General features: G+C 40.4%; 1 protein-coding gene across 2 annotated transcripts in view; it reads left to right on the top strand.

Annotated features, from left to right (window-relative positions):
* Positions 1-22070, top strand: part of LOC139692609 (WD repeat-containing protein 47) — a 467176-nt gene that overhangs the window by 46918 nt on the left and 398188 nt on the right. For both annotated transcript variants that reach the window (XM_071590895.1, XM_071590896.1), the window contains exon 2: positions 13414-13489. The gene's annotated coding sequence lies outside the window, so the exon portion shown is untranslated. The remainder of the gene's footprint in view (positions 1-13413; positions 13490-22070) is intronic.

Genomic DNA, 22070 nt, shown 5'->3' with positions numbered 1-22070 from the left:
CGAAGATTGGTTGACATCAGCTCTCCATCCTACCCTATCCCATATTAATTCTCTCAAGCTTTGGTAGCTCTTCGTTCCTACATTTCTCTTAATTTGGCAGAAGCATTTGTCCATTGGCCTCTCTCATAAGACCATTCCATCTGTTTTCTATACTATTTTCCGTATTTATAAATTCATCGTTTTTCAAGGTTTTTCCAATCATTCGGTTCTTTTCCACCGATTTTTTCTCCCCACAATTTTTTATATAGTAGAACATGTTATTTACGACTTCATCGTAAATCTTAAAAAGATATGGAGACATGCGAGCCATTGACTAAATAAAGATTGAGTTTCCTGATAGTCGTCATCGTTTATCGTAATCTCTAACAGATTTAGATATTCGTTCTTCCCTCGGAAATTATAGAAGTAACTGTAAAAAGAAGGAGAACATTGACGAACTGAAACATACTTACCACCTTTGGACGTTTATTGCTCCCCTTTTTAGTGGCGGGTGTCCTTATAACTTATTGCTCCACCCCTTGTTACGGCTTACGCTGTTCTTGATTCTACGTCTTTATACTTTTTTATGTTTCGGTCGTAATTAAACGGTCTACGAATGATAACCCTGTCAAAATTGTTTTCCTAATTATTTCAATATGGTTTCCCCTAGACAAATCTTCTCTCTCTTAGTATTCAGTCATGTGTTTAAATTTTTAACCGAGTTCCCGTTTCCGTATCATTTCCCACCCAGAGGGCGCGGGTTCAAATCCCGGCGGTGTTGAATATTTTTCAGAGTTATCTCGATCCCTACTTGAGGTGCTTTGTGGAGGGCACTTTGAGTGAGTACGCCGTCCGTCGGATGGGACGTTAAACTGCGGACCCCTTGGCGCCTTTCGTAAAGAGTAGGCTAATGCCGACGCCGGGTTTCTCTCCACCCTTCATCCTTTCCTGTCCATCCCCTATGGCGCAAATGACCTCAGTTGTCGGTCGCCTCCCCTCAAAACTACCTACCTACCTACTAGAGAGTAACCGATGTATCAGAGGCCTATTAATGATTGTCGTAACCTTGTTCACGTATCAGTGTATAGCCACGTATGTAAGATACGAGTACTCCAAGGTCCAATGTGATCCGATCCGATACGATTTACCTTATTTTTGCATTTTCTTATCTTTCGGTTTTTCACTTCACCTCAGTCAATGTAATTAGTAAAAACAAGTTAATTCTTCTTGGCGAAATTTGTCTCTAATTATTTTACCCACCGGAGGCAAATTTAGAAAGCCGGGGAAGAGTGTCAACCGGATTTCGTGGGCACCGAATGCCTCAGGTCCATTGAGGAGTGTTTCCAACGGCCTCCACACATCCCTCTCGGATAATTTCTGGGTCAGGCGCGTGGGCTCGGCCTGTGAGCCGTCATGCTGCGAAACCCACAAATTAAGCTGTTCTTAAAATCTGTCAACTCACCATGGAATAGATCAGGGTAATAATACATAAGCATAAAATGTTAAGGCGATTATCGCAACACGCTGTGGACACACACCGAGAATCTGTCGTCCATGGCAATTTTATAATTCGGGAAATTTGTTAGAAATATCTGGAAAAATTGTGAAAACCAATATAATTGGTTAATTCAGAGTGAATGACCCAGTTCACCTTGGACGATATCATCGACGAAACCGGAGCTTATTTAGGTTTTGAAAAATTTTCATATAGGATTTTCTTTTGTCATTTTAATGTGCTCTCTAGGCTTGCATAATTCCATATGGTATACAGTTTCTCAGATATGCAATACGTTGATTATATCGGTATTCACCTATAGAAGATATCTAAATGATTTATAAAAGTTAATAATAAGGTTGGGTGAATTTAGAATCATTCTTGGAAAATCATGGATATCTCAGGTTATGTAATAAGTTCTCTTTGCTAATTCTCTTCCTTTCAAAATACCCCGTTCTTCCTGTAGGTAAATGACACATCATGTGAGTGTATGATAACCCATGAGCGTAACCCTTCCCCTCGGTGAGAGGCATCCATTAACCCTCATTTCCCGTCTGTTAAGATGGCTCTGTCTCTTCAAATGTGAAGGATCCATGGGAGTCAAGACTCAAGGGTATCTTTGGTAGATTTTGAGGTGTGAACTGAATATCGCAAGAGTGGGAAGTCACAACAGAAATGCTACGATCTCTTATGTGGTTCCCCTTATGTAAACTAGTATATCCTACGAGTATATCCTAAGTGCCAATGCACATATCGCCTTCTTGATACAAATTTATGACTTGGGATTTCACGTCGCCCATAGTATTCACATGGCAATTAAGTCACTTCTGTGGATAATATCTCGTACCATTTTGAGTAATGCCCGAGGGTTAAAAGGAGTATAACCGGTATGCGCGGTTTAGTGTCCCAGTGTTAAATCTATGTACTAGTCTAATGCCCTCTTGAAATGCAACTCGACCGTTCAACAAACATTAGCCCCATTATCTTCCTTTCGCGTTCCGGCGATTCCGCCATAAAGCGTGGATAGAGAATATATGTTCGTCATTCATTGAATTTATGATATTTTCGACTTCGTTAGGTCTTTCCATATTATCCGGCTTCCTCCGTAACCGCTGAGTTCGCGCTGTTGGATTCTAAAGGGTGTTACTCGTTACTGATTATGCTGTGAAATCTGGTCAGCGTTGATAGAATTAGACAATTTTACTACCGTTAAACATAATACTTTCTTACAATGGTATCTAATGTTTATGGTAAAAATGACGGAATATTGAGCATTTTAAGAGAATATACGAGTAATTTAAGTAAATATATAAAAGATAGATATTTCTTGGTGATAGCCGACGAAGGCAGCAAACGTGGGTAGGGGAAACATTGAGAGGTGTTGGGAGTCCAGAAGGCCGTGATAAAGGGGTGAATGTTGGGACAGCGGGGTAAGGAAGAAGAGAAATTGGGTTTTTAGACTTCATCTAAGCGGGTAGAAAGTACGTAGAAATTAAGAGGGAAATGATGTAGGCCGTACAGAAAGAAATTCAAGAGATACGTGGAGCATAATAATTGTTTAGTAATGTCCCAACCTATTGAAACTAATAGTCCAAAACTTATCTGCCTTTGATCGGTAGATACATTTTGATAATGATGATATTAAAGATAACCGAATTCTAGCTTTTCGGTATTAAGCGCTGATGGATGGATGGTGTACGGTTCTGTAAATATAAGTATGTGACAGGTAGGTAGCTACAGATTCTTATGTAAGACCTTTAGGTGGATCATATGGATAATTACTACATTAATGCACTTGTCAAAAGTCTCTAGTTTTTAAGTTAGGCTTAGAAATGTTTCCAATTGCACCAAAAACAACAGGAGTCAACTCGAAGGTTGCTTTAATAGGTGGCTAAAGAGCTCACCTAATACTAACGCGTAGTAAGGTAAAGGGGTGAAAGGTTCTACCTCCTGAGGTTTCTCTTGAAGATCTGGTACACGAAAAATCACACTGCTGGATTAAGCTGAGGATTCCCAGTGGCGTCACCCGGAATCGAACTTGGATCGATTGATTGGGTCATTAGCTCTACTCTTTGGACTACATCTGCCTCCTTTTATTTGCACTTAGTGCCATTAATACGACGGGAAAAATTACTTGTAGTTTAATGGAATGGTTAAAGGAGGTAGGCTAACACACCTAATAGGAGTCACTTGCCATTGCATGTGCGCGATTTCCAGAATTCCTTACCGTTGTTAAGTCGCTGGTGACGCGAACGATGCATTCGACAGGTTTCGTTCTACTGTATTGTTATTCAGTAGTATCGTATAGGCCTTCTTTTATGTCTCTGGAAATTTTTTTTCAAGTGATCCGCTTCCCTTGTTTTTCACTTTTCGTCCTTTATCCAATCCTTATATCTCCTCCTCGCCCCATTTTCAATCAAACGCTAATGGCTTTTGCTTATATCGTGTGTCTTTCGTTGTGGTCGTCGTTATTTTAAGATTTGTGACGGATTTCTTCAAGGGATAGTTCAGCTAGCCATGAAAGAAAAGTAAAGATGTCCCGAGAGTTGAGTGAAAGCATCTCAAATGCTTTCGGGGCCGTTTTTCCTTCGTGAAATTTCAATCGCGTCAAGTTACTAACCATTCATATTCCCGCCGAAACGGTTTAGATAGGTATGATGTAAAGTTCCAAATTTTATAAATTTGTAACTTCTAATGTTTGATTATCGGAATCATAAGTGATACATACATACTGTATCGATTTGATTTCGGATGGAGAACCGTTTGTATAGTTTTTGGGGTGACATCATGACTTTAGTACGAGTATGTGTTATTTTTGCTAAGTGTTTCGTAGAAACCATTGATCTGGACTGAACTTATGAATTGCATACTACCTTGATCAAAAATTTCCCGGAATTTATTCAGAAAATTAAAAATATAAGTTTATTCATCTAAATCTATATTGTCCCCTTCAAAGTAATCCCCATCGACTGCAACACACTTATGCCAGCGCTTGATCCAATCCTCGAAACATTTTTTATATTCGGTTTTCGGTATGTCCATCAGTGCTTCCTGCGATTTTTCCATTACTTCCTCTCGGCTGCTAAAACGCGTTCCCCGTAATGGTTTTTTAACTCGATTGAACAGAAAGAAGTCACAGGGAGCCAAATCAGGTGAATTCGGTGGCTGTTGGATGGTATTTGTTGCATTTTTCGTCAAAAAATTACGAATAATGATAGCACTGTGCGACGGTGCGTTATCATGGTGCAAAATCCACGAGTTTTCTGCCCACATTTCTGGTCTCTTTCGGCGAATTGCTTCACGCAAACGTCTCATAACGCCCAAATAATACTCTTTGTTTACTGTCTGGCCTTCTGGCAAAAATTCATGATGCACTACACCGTTGTAATCCATGAAAACCGTCAGCATTGCCTTCTTTTTTGACTGAAAACGACGTGGTTTTTTTGGTCTCGGCTCATTTGGTGAACGCCATTCACTTGCCTGATGTCTGGATTGCGTGTCGTACTCATAAACCCACGTCTCGTCTCCAGTAATGATCCTTTTGATGAATGTGGGATCGGATTCAGCCTCGCAAATCATGTCTTTTGCGACGTCAACACGGTCTCTTTTTTGCATGAAATTGAGGTCTTTCGGCACCAACTTTGCTGCTACACGACGGAAACCCAAATCATTAACCACAATGTCTTGGGCGGATCCATAGGCAATGTTCAAGTCCTCCGCTATTTCTCTGATGGTTAATTTGCGGTTATTGACCAACATTTCTTTTACTTTATCAATTTTTTCACCGACTTTCGATGTCGATGGTCTGCCACTGCGTTCATCATCTTCGATTGACTCACGACCACTTCTGAACCGCTCGTTCCACTGGTAAACGACCGTTTTTTTTAGGGAATCGTTGCCGAAACACTTTTCCAACATTTCCAACGTCCGTGCGCCACTAAATCCGTTTTTTACGCAAAATTTAATACAAGTTCGTTGTTGCAAATTTAAATCCATTTCTGAAATTGTAAAAAATCGCCAACACACACAGAGATAGATGTACTCTTGGCTACGTAACTTTTGCAAATGTCAAGTTATGACACTAAGATTTAAAGGGAATATCAACAACAGATGTACCAATTTAACAAAAAAAACAGAACTCAAATCGAAACGATGGGAGCGCCACACGGTGGTTATTCCGGGAATTTTTTGATCAAGGTAGTATGTTCCTAGTTAGAGTAAAGAAATTTTAGAAGTTTTATTAAGTATAATTCAAGCCACAGCTCTCAACCACGAGTGCAGTGCTTACGGAAATCGTTAAATAATATTTTCCCAGTGTTTAAGCGGACAAAGTATAAGTATTGTGGCAGAAATTGTAGGGCTTTTAATCTAATGCGTATATATACCTTATTGAGCAAAATCATGTGGGATAAAAATGCTGAAATTATTTTTTATTTTTATTAACTCTTTCTTTTTTAAGTGCCACATGTATTTTAGCAGGTAAACATAAAAAAATGAAAACTGCTTCGAAGAAATTCGCGCTCATATGAGTCTTGAAAAACATGGCGGTGACGTAGGCATGAGGTCCGCCGTCGCTAAGTAGCTCTGGGCTCCTTGAGATGAAACTGATAGTGATTGAGAGGTCACCAACATATCAATACGAAAACTTCATCGAAACTTAAAGGTGATATTAAATCGTTGGATGGATTCCACTCTACCATTAGTGCAGCATTTTCAGTGTCCTTAGTAGCCTAGGAAAGCGCTGGTTACGTGTAAAAAATAGTATATTGAACACTCCGATTTGGACTGGTAATAGTTGCTCAGGTCTTCGGTGAAGGGATGCAAAAACCTCTGCTCCGCTGCCTCAGTGTTCTCAATTCAGGAGCCGTTGACGTTGACAAGCAAATAAAGCACTTATCTCTTGCTTCAATCTCGTGACGAGGATAAAGTTATCAAAATATTTTTAATTTACTGCCATTCGTAGCTCACTTCTTTGGACGCTCCTTCCGTACCACACTCGTTGGTTTCTTGTTATCCTGAGATGGCCATTGATAGTTCTACATCGCTGAATAGTAGTGAAATGATTATAGGGAGCGGAAATTTTAGATACATTTTTTTAACGTACCTACTTTTCCATACTATTATTGGCAATTATGCATGCATTTTGGAAGGGTTCAAATGCCACCAAGCTGAATTCCTGATGCATTTTATATTTAGGAGATTTTAAGTTCACAATCAGCGATTAAAGTCTGTTTTATCGGGTGGGAACCATATTTTTTGCTGTAATTGGGTCGTGAACGTGAATTGCATCATTTATTTATTCGCATTCCCTGCACAGAAATGTCATTTGGCATTGTTATACAAAGTTAAATATTAAAGATGGAGAGCATAGAGTCGAGCGGACGGAATGCTTGTGTATTTATAAATTGTTTAAGATGGAAATGAGAGATATAGTAATTACAAAATATATTAGGTATGTTAAAAAATGATGGCGTTAGGCATTTTGAACCAAATAAAATAAGTGTGGAGTAAAAAATTGGTTTTATGTAATAGATTAATAGAGAGAAAAAAGTCTGAAGCGGGAAATCTTTATGAATACTAGACTATATTGCTGCATCGTACAATGTACTGGGTTTGTGTAGCTACCGCTAGAATGAGAGGCGTTTTCGGTACTTAAATGGTATCATTTATTGTGCAAGAACTGCGTGCAATCATATGTTTGGTCAACTTTCTTGGTTTAAATCCCATTGAAATTCATCGTCAATTGAGTGAAGCATACAGTGATGATGCTGCATGTAAAAGGTGTGTTTGTGGGTGTGACAGCTCATAGAAGGTTGAGCTTCGTGTGAAAACGAACCCAAGAAGCATCATCAATTCTACAGTGGGACTAAGGGACCCATACAGCGCCGCGACCTGTTCTCGGCGACCAAATGACGTTGGCGTCGATGTTTTGAAAAATGTTTCCGTCTAAAGGAAGAAATAACAGAATTTTCAACTGTCTCGTGTGAGTAGTTTGTGAGAAAACATTCAAGAGACTTAAGAACGCGAAGGCACCTCGCACAGAAACAATGCGCGCATTGCAGTCAATACTCCGCGGAATGTCACAGTCCTCTTCCACGTGAGGAGTGTCTGCGTCACGAAGATTCTCTTATGCCGTGCACCACCTTTCCGTGCAGGATGGATCGAACGAGGAAGTTTAGGCCGCTCTCCGTGGAGAGAAGAGAAATTCTTGTCTTCGTGGATAAGGCGCTGAAGGACTCTTCTCCAAGGATTTTGACGGGATTGATTGCGCGTCTACGGGCAGTTAGGTCTTCGGGGTTAGGGGGCGGGGTGAAGAGCGGGCACGTGAAGCGTGACCGACGGAGAGGAATGCTGCTGTGAAGAACACAAACGAGTGTGGAGGAAATTAAAAAAAAGGAAGAAGAAAGACCAGCGGCGCTATTCTTTAATCTTTCATTAAACTCGATCTAGGGAATTTTGTCTCGTCGATTCTGTCTTACGTCATTCGAATCGGTATAATCGTAAATGAAAATTGAAAGTTAACAAAAAAAAATAATCGTCGCTTAAGAAAAACTTGGGGGTGAACGTTTTTCCCTTTGTGCGGCTTGTGGGCGACGGTGTGCCTTCGTTTGAGGCTCAACGAATGAGCGCTCGATCCGGGAGAAGCACAGCTGGTGGCGGGCTCTCTGACGGATTTCTTCACTTTTCGAAGCATCTGGAGAAGAATGGCGCGCGAAAATAGGAGATGACGGTTACCGTATGTAATCATCATATCCTACTAATGTGAAGTGATCTTCTGCAGCAGTTCAAGATATAATGATGTTAACTTGGTGCAACGATAGCATTAGAAACGTACTAATCGTCTGATTATTCGCCCGTTGTAGATATCGAAGCCGTCAACAAGGTTTATTCCCCACTCTCGTCTACATTTTAGTGCTATGGGAATCTAGGGAAGCAAGCTGGGAACGTAGGGGATGAAAGATCACTTGATGCAATCCTCTCCAGCTAAGTGACGCAATCACTGGAAGTCGTTCTAAAAATAAACTGCGTGACTGGGGTCGTGATTTGTTACTGTCGGCGCGTTCGGTAAGTCATCTGTTTTAGTTTTCTCGACCCGCCACTGAGGTCGTTGTCCGACTGCAGCGCGTAAAGCTCTATATACATGCTGTAATCCCGATCTTAACATGGGTGCGTACGTCCTGGTCGAATGTCATAAATCTTACGTGTCCACGGCGACGAATCATTTCAATACTCGCGCTAGTTACGTTGGGAATTGGTTACGAAGCCGAGAGAGTTTTTGTTGATACCTCAAAAAAAAGAAGAAAACAAAATGTATTCATAGTGAAAAGGAAAGGATTTTTGAGGCTTAGATTAAATCGGAATTGTGCAGGATATTGGGCCGAAGCGATCGAAGATTTTTTTTGGGGGACCGGAAATTACCATATTCTCGATGCCTGCGTTTCAAGGAACTGCCCTTCCAAATATTGCTCTGTCGATTTGCGGGAATGTTTTCCATCAAGCATTCGTCGTTGGGGTCATTTAATGAAGAGGGCTCGGATTTAGCGCCTACCGCTGGTCAATTATCGATCGGCATTCCGTTATATGGAAATCGTGCCTTCGCCACCAACGTAATGCTTTTGTGCGATTGATAATTAGAAGTCTTCCCCGTCAACGTGATGGAGTTCCCTATTTTCCCGCTGGGCGGGACTTAAGCGTGATTAATAATAGTATGGGATCGGGGACGTGGGATGACCAACTATTGTTGTAGCGTGCAAGCATGTTCGCTAATATTTGATGAATTTAATCCCTTCATGGAATTGATTATAAACCATAGTAATCAACCAGAAGGTTGGTTTGATAGTTGAGGGTAGAGGTCATCCAATGCTAAGCCCAACAGCGTGCGAAATTCACTCATCAGTGTAGAGGGGGCCAGTTCCTTTTCCTTTGCCGCCTATGATTTCCCAGGAAGGCCTGGCACTCGGAAACTCATATAGTATGGCTTGGGTAAACCTAATGGTCCCCAGAGGAGTCACCCGAAGTCGAACCGTCATCCGTAGGACAGTGACCCAACGTCCTAGCCACTGAAATACCACCAATCCCCCCTCGGTTATAAATAATAGGATATTAATAATAATATCGGTCCTTGGTCAGAATTTTATTTAATTTAACTTCTGGGTCACTGCGTCGGGTTTTTCGAGGACGGCTCCTGATTATATGAGTGAATTAATTGCCAGGCTTTGAGTAATTACGTATTCAGGGTTTTAATTGTGGACGAAGCAGTCCATAGCCTTCGTCTCCACCGAAGAGTGTTTCAAATGCCATTCATTATAATACCTCGGAAAAAATATCTGTTCGCCTTTTGCATTGACCGGGCAATGGTTAAGATATTTTGCATGAAAGTTTGGTATTTTAGCGCAATGTGCACGTACCGTTTCATTACTTACGTGCATAATTCAGTAATTTATAAATACCATATATTGATGATATTTCATATTCATTTCACTTGTTTGATTTCATGATTTTCTCTTTCTACCGAACATTTTTACGCGAAAAAAATTATTTACGACAACTGCATTGAATCGAACAATTCAAATGGAGCCTTGATTGATACGATTTGCATATGATATACGGCGACAAGCGTGTGTGAGGGCGTGGACGACCAAATCTGAATAGGAAGCAAGAATGTGAAAACACAAATGCACTGATGTGCCCTTGGTTTTTAAAAGATTCACGTATTGTTAGCATTGAGGTGCTTTTTACTGCTGATTGGATTTCCGTTAAAAGGCACAGCTTGGGCTTGTTTTTTAATTCGTAATGCCACCTTACAGGCGGATACTTCTCACCTTCGCTTGAAATCGTATCTCGGACATTATTCTATGGCGTGATTACCATCTTGAAGACATAGCATATGCTCGTTGTTCTCGAGATGAAAACCTCATTTTTAATTGATGTAATAAAACTGCCCGATTCATTCAAATGACCTTGCCCTTATCATGCGTCATCAAGATTAGTCTAAAATGTGCTCACGGTGCGGAATTCAAATTTTCAAGTCCAAATCGCAGTAGCAAAAGAAATGTATTTTTTTATGTCGACCTTAGTGGTTGAGGTGTGTTCGTATTTACTCCCCAAATAAAACAAAACAAAATTTATTTGGCGGCAATCCTAATTTTTTATCTGATAATAGCAAAAACCAATTAATGTCTTACTTTGTCTCCTGACGTACGGCTGTGTTGGGTTTTAAATCAAGTGTTAGTATCACGTCTTTTTTCATGCAGAAGTCTAATGTTATTGTCGGTCATCCCTTTTACCCACACTGTTAAACTCTTCTCTTATCTCATTCCCATCTCTCCCTTTTCCCATCCCTGCATTCCAATTTCGCATCACCATCAAGTGCTTCCTTCCACGAACATTCTCACTTTGATCGTTTACACTCTCCACCTTTTTTTGTCAATGTGTACTTGTCAGGTTACATAGATGAATATAATATTATCCATGCCATTAATATTTCGTCGCTCACCTGCTCCATTTATGAATTGCGTATAACTCCGGCGTTAATTTATGCTCTTGTGGTGGATTTCTTAGGAATAGTATTTGGTAACAAGGCCTTTTTCACGAAAGTTTCAACCTTTGAATTATTGTAATCGCGAATAGAACGATGAAAGAACGAGTATTTAAATCTGCACGTGCGTGATTTTGTTTATCTTATTTATTCTCAGTGCTCTAATCTGACGGTCTGGTTTAGTGAGTATAAAAATTTCTAGAAAACGAAAGTCAACCAGAGAGCCCTGTACCTTCCTTGATGCCACTCTGGGTCCTTCGTACTGCGTGACGGGATCAATTGTAGTTATTAAGTTTAGTTAATTTGGACCCATGTTCATATTCTACTATGTGTAGTACCTTGTAACTTTTTTTTCAAAAATCTGACTGATCTTGTTTTAGTTAAGCTGGTTCATCGATTAATATTAGCTAAAATGGATCCAAAATTCTTCCGTTTTTTCTAAGTGTGACCCAAATGATATGTAAAAATAGGTATTATACGTATACTTTTTCATAGCATTTACCTGCCCCCGTCTGTCGAAGCCTCGTGCATTTACGATGCATGTAAGTCTTTTTCGTACTCCCGTGTAGGTGCGTTTCTCGTGAAAAGGTTTAGTATGAGATCGGGTGGCTAAGTGCTTTACTGATTTCAGTCGTACCTATTTTTAAAGTAATTGCGTGTTTTTCCTTCTCTAAGATTTAAAAGTTCTTCGCGATACATTTAAAATAATTTAATTGAAACCCTCATCGTTTTTTAACTCGTCAGATTTGTCCGTATCGCGTGGTTCACATTCTTCGGAGATGTTATTTCCCTGCGCATTGCTGTGCCGTTCGTATAAAACGTGTAATTTTGTTCCCGTTATAAATTTTCAAGTATTTCCTGATGCAAAATATGTTCCACTTCACTCCTACTAGGAGCAGTAAAATAATAATGTTTTTAAACTTGTTGCGGTCTTTGAGGCTCCATCCACCCACGTCGTAGGGCACTGATCCCTTGCAAGACAGGGTCCCTGGCGTGCTTTTAAATTTGACCCTCTATTAATTAAATGGTAATTCTGAGGGTACAATTGACTTTGGACGGCGAGGAAAATATCTCAACATGAATAACGCCTTTAAGCAGATGTGAATTTAGCTGTATTTAGATGTTCAGTGAATTTTGCCCTCTTCAGTTCTTGCACGGTGTAGTGGGCGCATTCTTTTTTTTGTGACTCCTATGGTACCTTTCCGGTGCACTAATCCCTGGGGGATTACATTGTTTTTATTGCCTTGGTCAATGTGTCCAGATAACCCAATGACTTGCCTACCCAATCATCAGAGTGGGGAAAGAAGGAATAGCGTCTTTTTCACCGCTTTATTTTTATGACGAAGATGCAACAAGGGGAAAGGGTATAATGGGATATTTCAGAAGAAAAAAACCCTTAGGAGTCATTTATTGAGTGCAGTTTAAACATTTTGACAGTTGAAGCATTTGTAATTATGCAATATAATTGGACTAGTTTTATAATGAAGAATTGTACGTGTATGTTCTTCAACTTCGAGTTATAAAAGTGATCTATTATGTGAATTCAAATGGGTTAATAAATAAGTGAATCATTTTAAACTATGCAGCATCATTTGACTCAGATAGAAACATATGCGGGAAGAGGCTTGTTATAGGTGGGTAATTACATGAACAATTGCTCATTGGAACGGACGGAAATTTCACTTGGAAAATAATTTCGGAAGATTTTCCTGGGGCCAGTCACAGACAAAGACTCCGTTGGCCACTAACATTTAAAGTGTATTTTAAGTTTAGGACTTTTTTAATTCATTGAATAACCACAGTGGTTGCAATAGATTTATGTTGTTTGTTGTTTTACTGATTCTGAATTTAAATATAGGATGATAAGATAAAAACTTCGTTGAAAGAATCACTTTGGTAATAGTCTTGAACATGAATGTTACTTACATTTTGATTGTTATATGAGAAGTAAAGTGATTGTTTCCTTTTTTTAAATTGGGGTTTTTAAAGCGATCTTTGCCGTGACCAGCATATGGAAGTGTAAAGTCAAGGTGGAAAGAGCCTTTTAATAAACGAGTTCTCAATTCTTCTACTCATTAATTAAGCGGAAAACTACTAGCGCGTTTCTCGCCGTTATGGAACAGTTACAAATTACACCCGATGGCGTAGCAAATAAAATCTTTGCCAAAACAACACGACATCCATACCTGGAACGGAATTCGAACCCGCTATGCATATTCGGATTACCCAAGCCACTTGTTACCATCCCACACGACCATTAGAGTCGGCATAGCGTGAATTCCGATTTCCCAGAAGAGATCACGTTAGTTCTCATGTAGTGCAGGTGCTACAAATACTCTAGCTTTTCCTCCAAGATATCTATGAGTGATATACCTAAGTTTTTGTCTTAATTGTTTTTCAGGCGGGGCCCTGACCATGTTGGAGTTTGTGGCTGAATGATACTTGTGTCGACCTGAAGCTATCTGAGGACTGTATATGTGAGTACTTTATGCGATTATTGTATATTTAATGTCATCGGTGCCACATGAGGCCGTGAGATCGTTTAGGTCGTTCCTCGCACGTTTTTTCCATTGTGAGCTGTATGTTGAAAAAAACAGGAAAAGGTACTTTTATATAAAAGAGCCCTTCATTCTCCCTTTGACAAAGATACATCACAATTACGTGTTGACCATCAAAGATGATCTGCATTTATGTATAAGTGATAATAAAATTATTGATAATGAAATCCCATTGGTGGATTTTCAAGTACGTAATTATTCAATGAAGAATCTTTATCAAGTGTCAAAATACCAGAAAACATGTTTAGCTGAAATATCGACGGATGTATAAAGTTTTTTTGTTATGCTGTTTACATATATTATATATAATGTGGTTTATTGGTATCTTCACAAATAGATCTCGTATGAATTCTTGTTTATTGCTTGCATTAGCGAAATACGTTCTTGACAGGTTTATCAATTCATCGAACTGTTTGAATTGGCATGTGCTGGCCTTAAAGAGCTATATTTTAGCATCAGTGTTTAAGTATTCCAAAGGATGATCATAGAACGTGTATGTGTATATATAATCATTTAATGGCGTATTTTCATTGGTTTATAATAATGATATAAAATAAATTTGACGTTAACTTTTAAAACCACCAGATATATCAATGGAACAGTCAACTATCAACATTAAATCGAAAGTAATTGTTAGTTCAGGGAATACAAATAGCCTAACCTATGTTATTACCCCTAAACGCTCCGGAAACGTCACAGAAGAACTTCAAATCCCATTAAATCCAGCAAAAATCAAATTTATTGGTTCAATTGGCAGTTTCTATTCAACTGTGATACTAATCGTCTGTTAAACTTTCCCGTATTCATTTGTGCTCCGGTTTTTCAGCCGTTGTCGGCCTTGAACTTTAAGCATGGCAAGCGTGCTTCTTCAGGAGTTTGATTTGCTGTCATTTTTTTCAATTTATGGATTAGCGAATGTCTCCCCCAGCAACTGACGCCGAGCAGAAGTTTCCCTTGATCGACCGTTAGAGATCATTCCATCGGATAAGGTAACATATTTCGGATATTTGGTCACGCCACCCCGTGAGAATTTTTCCAAATGCACCCTTAGGAATCCAGAGAAATGGAGTGAAGGCCAATGTCACGTTATCAGATATCGCTCCCCGCCTGGGCGCTCCGATCTCACTTAGGTTGCTAAACTTGGAACTCTCACTCACTGGGCATTGTTGTAATGTTATTGGCAAGTCCGAAGCAGCGCACATTGTTTTGTCCTTTCCCCATTCCGGCCATGTCAATGTACGTATATTACACCTAGATTGCAAGAGTGTATCGTAGCCCATTGACTGTTAATGCCATTTCTCATACTGGCAACACAATGTTTATTCTATGGGTGGGATATTCCGGTCGGAAAATGGAGTTTAATTCTTGAAATTATCTTTTCAATTTTGATTCCCGTTAGTTGTAGTCGGGGAAAAAGAATCGGAGAAAAATCCTTTGGCGATAAAGGGGGCACGAGAAAGCGAATGGACGGCATAAAGTGGCGTGAGTTTAAAACATGCTATTCTATTTCGCAGATTCATGTTCCTAAAAATGCACGATGTAAGAATTAAAAAACATATTTTTTTATAGTTCGCTAAATCAATTTGTGGAATTATAAAATTGTAATATTTTTACGGGGACCTATTGCACACAAACCGTTTTAGTGCAGTTTCATAATAAATCAGTACAAGTATCATAATTCCCACAACTTGGAGCCTGCTACTATTACTTATATCTTTAAATCATGTTTAAATTACTACGCTTGTTATCAAAACTTACGACCCATTATTTGATGGTATATGACATTTTTATTGAAGTTAGCCATAGTAGGCACTATTGCTGATGAGTACAGACTCATCAGCAATACAGTAACAGACGAGTCTACGCAACCAGAGATTCGGAATGAAATTTTTCCTGTTGTGTTTGAACCAAGTTCACGACTCTATTCGTCATTTTAATGCAACATCGGTAATTATTAAGACGTGTGGATATTCCGAATTTGGTAGCTTTCCGAGCGGAAGTTGTCACCTGTCGATTTGAGTACGCTGTAGCAATTACTTTGGAAGTTCCTCGACGACTTGAGTTCGTTAGCGCCATCGAAGGAGGATATTCAGTTCAGGAGTGGCTGAGGGAGGAGCGAATGAAGAAGTGGATGGAAGCCGAGAGCCACAAACGCCTTAAATTTTGCGTTCGATATTTTTGTTAAAGTTTGATCACGTTGAAATTAACCTCATTGTCATTTACCTGGTCATCATATTATTGAAACAAACCCGCTCGAACCAAACGTTAGAATTGCTCTCTCTCATAGACAATGTATTTAAACGAAACAAGTATCCCCCCGTACACCTGAATGTTTTCACTTTTTTTCAAGTCATCAAGTACGATTGATAGCAGTGGGTTTGAGTGTTATCATCGTTCAAGTCTCGCAGAATTCGTAGTGGTGCGTTGGCTGCAGCGGAAACGTTAATTTTGACAGGTTTCCCCCTAAAAAAAACGTATTATCTGGGTGGATCGATTGATCGTGCATTTACAATTAATTGAAACGTCGATTGGGTGTCTAAACATGCCTGTTCTCACCCGTTTGTAGGTCGATTGAGAATGGATGGGATAATTAGCAAGGCATTTCCCTCCCAATGAAGACGGTCTAAAATAGGCGATCTTCGCAGAAAGAAGCACGCGAAAACCGGAACCGTTATACTTCCACTTGGACGGTATTGAATAATTGGGTGATGAAGCCTCTCCACCCTCCCGTCATCGGGCAGCCCTAAGGGCGTTGGCCCACCGTGTCGAGCGGGGGGGCTGTTGCATATTCAGTGGTCGCTCGAGCGCGCGTCGTAGGTCCACGGACCAGGTCGTGGAGGGTCTGAATGATCTACCGAAACTGGGGGCACCGAACAGGTGTGCGGAAGGTAAGTCTATCGATGCCATGATATCATTGCTTGGCATGATGACCAGCTACTCCTGTATTGAATAGATTGCTTTTTTTATTTCGCCAGTGTCGTGCGAACGGCTTTAAAATGTTCTTATGAGCCAATGGGTTGTTTCGTAGGAATGGGAGATGTTGTTTCACTTTATTTAAACTCAAAAAGACTGTACCTGACTTTACTCGGTGGAAATCTTTCAAAATAAGGATAAGGAATCGAGATAAGTCATTATAGCATGACCTTGGTTTCAATCTCTAGCATTATCTTCAGGATAAACCCGACGATGATGCTCTAAGTCGAACCCAGGGTGCGATTATGACGAATTATCTTGTGGAATTACTGTGATTCCTTCCCCATATTCTATTGCTTAGTTAAAATATTCTGCAAACGCCTATCACAGAAAATTCCAAATACTTAAAAAATATTTCCACAGCAACCAGGAATTACGCACTTAATAAGGCCCGTAATGAATATCCACATAAAGAGCGTATTGATAAGAGAAAAAGGCGAACTCGAAGGTGCTCGGTTAGTCTAAAACTGGAACACTTGGAATTAAAATGAGAGTTATCGATCCATTGAAATACTTGGGTGTCACTATCGAATCGACATTCCTCGAGGGACGCGGTTACGCTCTATGGGAGCTAATATTTGTGAAAGGCATATTTGGAAACTTTATCAATGAAAAAGTGACGATAGAATTCTCGTATATCTCGTTAGCTAGTCTCTGCATCAAACTTTTCGCGGGCATTTAGGATCCATTCCAGAGAAATTGAGTCAGAAATCGAAAATAATTCAGGGAATCGTCGCCAATTTCGCCAATAACATCTGTAGAGAAAATTAAGCGTGGCATTTTTATTTCAAAATTTAAATGACATATTGGGGAGAATGAAGGCTCAATGGTAAATTAAACCCACTTTTGAAGATATCAGTCCTACAATATTACATGCGGGACCTAGATAATAATATAAGGTCCGTAGCGGATCCATTGGTTAGAAAATAGCAGCAACAAAATGAGAGCATATGAATTCATGATTTGATTTTCAACTCCTACACACCTCACGATCACAACATAATATTAGCGAAACATTAATACATTCATTAACTCTAAAACACATCGCAATTACTCACTACTAAATCTCCTTATTCTTTGCTGCTGTCCGAATACTATCTACTGCCACTCGCTCTTGCGTATGTTTGCGGTAAGGTGTAGACAGAGGATGACAGTGTTCTTTTTGAATTTGGAAAGTAATTTTTGCTTTTGAGTCAGTTCGAGGAAACTGAAAGAAATCAAGAAACAATCAAAGAAAGAAGATAAGGAATCTTTGGTGATAAGGTTTTCCTTTTACAAATTGAGAGATTTTTGGGGTTGATCCTAATTTGCTGTCAGACGGAGCATCTTCCGTGGCTTCGCCCTCTTAAGCATTTGCTGCACGTCCTGGCCCTCCTATCCCAGCGATACGGTGACGTCCGCTTTTCCGGCGTCTTCAGGTCTTCAGGTGACTCTTCGATATGTGATAGTTTCGCTCGATCCCTAGAATATTTCCTGAGTCATGTAGTCCGTCATCTTCGCAATTTCGTGCTCCTGCCCACGTCCGAGCGGCCCCCGCTTCTTCCTCGCCTCTTTCCTCCTGCATCCGCTCACCGTCCCATCCCCCATTAATCGCCTTGCGCATCGAGAGCCCTTCCTTTTTTCGATACATCGCCAGCTCTCCAATTTTAGGCTATCCCCGGACTTCTGTGCTCAAGATCTTATCAAGCGCACCTGGTCTGATTTTTTAACGTGCCGGCCGAATTAATCTGGTGATTACGTGCCCGTGCGTTAACTAAAAGTAGCAGGTTTGAGTCCAACCTTATACCTTAGTTTAGTGTTAACTTCTGGGAAACATAATGGTAGGCAATAGATCGGTATCTTGGGGGAGCGCATTGGTAGCAAGAAGAATTCGGAAGTCTGAGAAAAATATCATTTGATGAATTATTAAGTACCCGATTTTCGTTCTAAATTACTTCTCTATGTATCATTGTGATTTTAAATGCTCGTCAGTCCAAAATATTGTAAATATTCTAATGCAAAGTTTCCTAATATTTGGTTTTTGGAGCAGGAAAAAAACGCGAATGTGGATAAACTTAAGAAAAATGTCTCATTTCATTCAGCTTAGATTTATGAAAGTTCATTTTAAATGAGTTTTTAAATTTTTTATTCTGAAAACCAAGAAATCTTTACACTCTTCTGTTGTTATCTACTTATCGTCGCGTAGGCGTCCTCAGGACGAATCCATAGGCGCATTGGTCTGAAAACACGAGGCAATCCTATTTATGTGGAAAATGTCGTGTAGCTAAATTAATTTTCAGCTGTGTACTTAATTTCACCCGATATGAAGAACGCTGGGGTAGTTGGAAGTAATTCAAGGTTAGATCTCTTTCCATGACGGATGGGCCACGTGACTGCGAGTTTCTTCGGTAGTGAAGGTAATTGCACTCAAATCCAAAAGCAAGGACAGGATGTTTATTTAATACCTGATTCGTAGACTTGGCCCAGTTAGCAATAAGATTTCATTCATTCAACCCGAAGAATGATTGACTGTAGCCTTCCATTCCCCACCCCACCTAATGTAACTTATCGTTTGTATTAATAGCTCTTTCGCCTTGCATCCCTCTTTATTTGGTTTCCCTATTGTCCTTTAATGTTCTCGTGTGACTTCCATTTCTAATTTTCTGTCTGTTACATTACTAACGCATCCATTATGTCGCGAGTTGTATCATTCCCTGAGGTTCTCCTGTTTCCCATTCATCCTCCATGTGGCCTTTTCCCATTTGCATACTTCCTTGTTCATCAATCTTTCCGCCCATTTGAGACCCGGCAACAGAAATACCGTTCCACTTAACACACTTTTGCCTCATACTTTTCTCTCTCGAGAAATGTAGGTGATATTTGGAGGTCCTTTAGCAGATGTCGTTTAGTTCCTTGTTTTTATTCAAATGGTGATACCGCCACTTAGGCGCATCTAAGGTCCGTGGAGTTAATTGAAAGTGACCTCTCTGTCCTGTATTCCTCCGTTCACTCTCATCTTAAGTTCGATCATGTTAATTGCTGAAACGATCTTATTTTCGTTCCGAATTTCCATCCAATATCCCTGGCAGCCTGCTGAAACATTCACTTAGCTCCATGGGCAATAATTATTTTTAATCGATATGGACCCTTTTTTAAAAGAAAAGATCTTTTGATTTGCCTCTGGAGACTTAAGGTGAGAAAAAATCTCTTCGATGCCTTATCACATATAAATTTCAAGTTAGGATAGCACTGAAACTTGGTCTTCGAAGCAAGAGGGTAAGCGTAGATTTGGAGGCCTTGGAGGTATGGGTGTGGCGAAGATTAGAAAAAAAATGTACTGAAAGGAGAGCAGACGGTGAAGCTCTGGACATGGTAGGGAAGGAGAGGTGGCCGTTGAGAAAAAATTTGAAAGCATGACAGGAGGAAGCAGGAGATACTGAGAGTTAATGGGATGCTGAAGGCAGTAATAAAGGGGAGGCGACACAGAGGGAGGGGAGGTTTAGGCATTTTGGATTGAATTAAGAATAGCAGAGGGTATACGGAGCTCAGAATTAATTATTTTAATATGCAGTTTGGGGTCTAAATATATTTTGTGTCATGTAAGTTATGACTTGGTGTGCAGTAATATGAAATGCCAAGAATTTCACAAATCTAGCCGAAACCGTTATAATATTGCTTATTATTATTATCTCTTAAGCAGTCGATGACTTGAGTTTTGTATATTATATCAGCGACTATTTTTACAAGACGTTTTAGATTAGTTGAGTGGAAACTTAGAGAAAATGGTTATGGGTGGCGTGAAAACCTTTCTTTCCTTCGCGTTCGTTGGGTGTCACCCATACCGGCGCCACCCATATTAGTTTGAACCTGTAGTTGGCTACTATATCAGTAAAAATGTACGATCTTTTATACTCATTTATTCACAAAGTCTGATACTTTGAAATAAGGATTTCCCTGCATTATGGGCAACCTGATAATAATAATATTTTACTATGAGCAGTTACCATTGGTAAAAATTATCGTTCGAATGCAACTGCTATTGTGAACCGAATGTGTGCATACAAGTGGGATTCCCTCAAGAGATCGCAGCCCCAGTGGAGTGTCCATGCACTATTTTTTCTTCGCGATTACCCAACACTTTTACAGAGCAATCGTGGCCTTAAGATGATCGAGACCGATAAGTGTTGGCCAAGAGGATGTCTTCTCGCGAGAATGAGACTCGAGGGGTGTGAGCGCGCCATCTAAAAGGGAATAGATGTTCTGAGGTAAGGGCGATGATGCGAAACCGGTGGTGATGCAAATCATTCATCTAAGAGATTGTGTGTAGTGAAGGGAAATGGATTAGTCACGCCTCGAGACTGATCCGGATGAAACGTGTGCCGGAGCGTCTAAACATGCCTTCTAACTGTCCGCTTCAATTCTTCCAAAATAATTCCTTCCTTCCAACAGATTTGCTGGACTCTCTTGGCTGCGTTTATCCACTGCCGTGTAACAACTTTCTCAAATTCTCAGGCAAACTCCCCTCGCTTTGCCCCCTTCGAGGTATACCCACCTATCCCGTTATCCTTTATTCCATCGACTCATCTTACTTTAGCGTGAATCGTTTCAGTCTTGCCTTCCCCATTGGTGCATTAAACGTTTCTGTTTGTCGGCATGTCTCGCCGGTATTATTTTTTACACTTTTTTCCCCCCTTCTACGCCGACTTTCAAAATTTTAATGGGCTTCTCTGTTCCGTTTCCCCGAGTGCGGGAAGGTTCATCTTCGTGTAACGCGACTCGATGCCACACACTCGAGGATATCTGCGTTCATCAGTCATATTTTTTGTTCGGTGAACCCTGTTCATGTTTTCCGCATTGTCGTGGACCCGTTACCTCGAAGTGCCCTTAGATGTTTAACTGTGCACGGGGTACCTAATGCCTGAGTATTGAAACCGAACGTCCTAGGCCGTAAGGAGGGTTCGAACCGACGACCTTTGCCTACGATCCTCCAGCGACCATTCAAATAGCGCCAGCTGAAAAGCGTTTTCTCCTCTGTCCAGGTAATATTAATGCGCTAATTAGCATAATTTATTCTGAGGCCACTGTAATTTAATATTCTGAGGGAAATGAAAGCCCACCACCACCTCAAAAGCTCGCGAGCATTGGACGTTGGACATTATCCATTGACTGCTTCCTTAGAATGTGTCAGTTTGGACATTTGTTCTTGGTTTTTTTAAGTTTGCTTTTTTCCACCGTTGCCGACCTTCACGTTGTTCTTGCGGGAATGATGTATTTTTTTCGTCCCTCCCGTCATTCCTATGCTCCTTGCAAACCGCGTCGCGGAGAATCAGTATCATCGCGTGTTTACCTTCTCATGCGTTGGCAGCGAGGCGTGACGAGGAAGGGTTCCGTCGGTGGGTGGCATAAGGGCTCTTCCCTTGCGGTATTCTCGCGGCGGATTTTGTCCGGTACGAATGACTCCTTTCGCTCATCACACCCTCTCCCCTCATTTTCCCGTCCGTGACCGATGACTCCCTACCTCTCTTGTCCGCTTCCCCGGCTGCGAGCC

The sequence above is a fragment of the Hetaerina americana genome, unplaced genomic scaffold (genome assembly GCF_022747635.1).
Source record: "Hetaerina americana unplaced genomic scaffold, ioHetAmer1.1.p SCAF_4, whole genome shotgun sequence".
NCBI classification, from domain to species: Eukaryota; Metazoa; Arthropoda; class Insecta; order Odonata; family Calopterygidae; genus Hetaerina; species Hetaerina americana.
The sequence above is the reverse complement of the archived record's forward strand: the minus strand, read 5'-3'. Positions and strand labels throughout refer to the sequence as shown.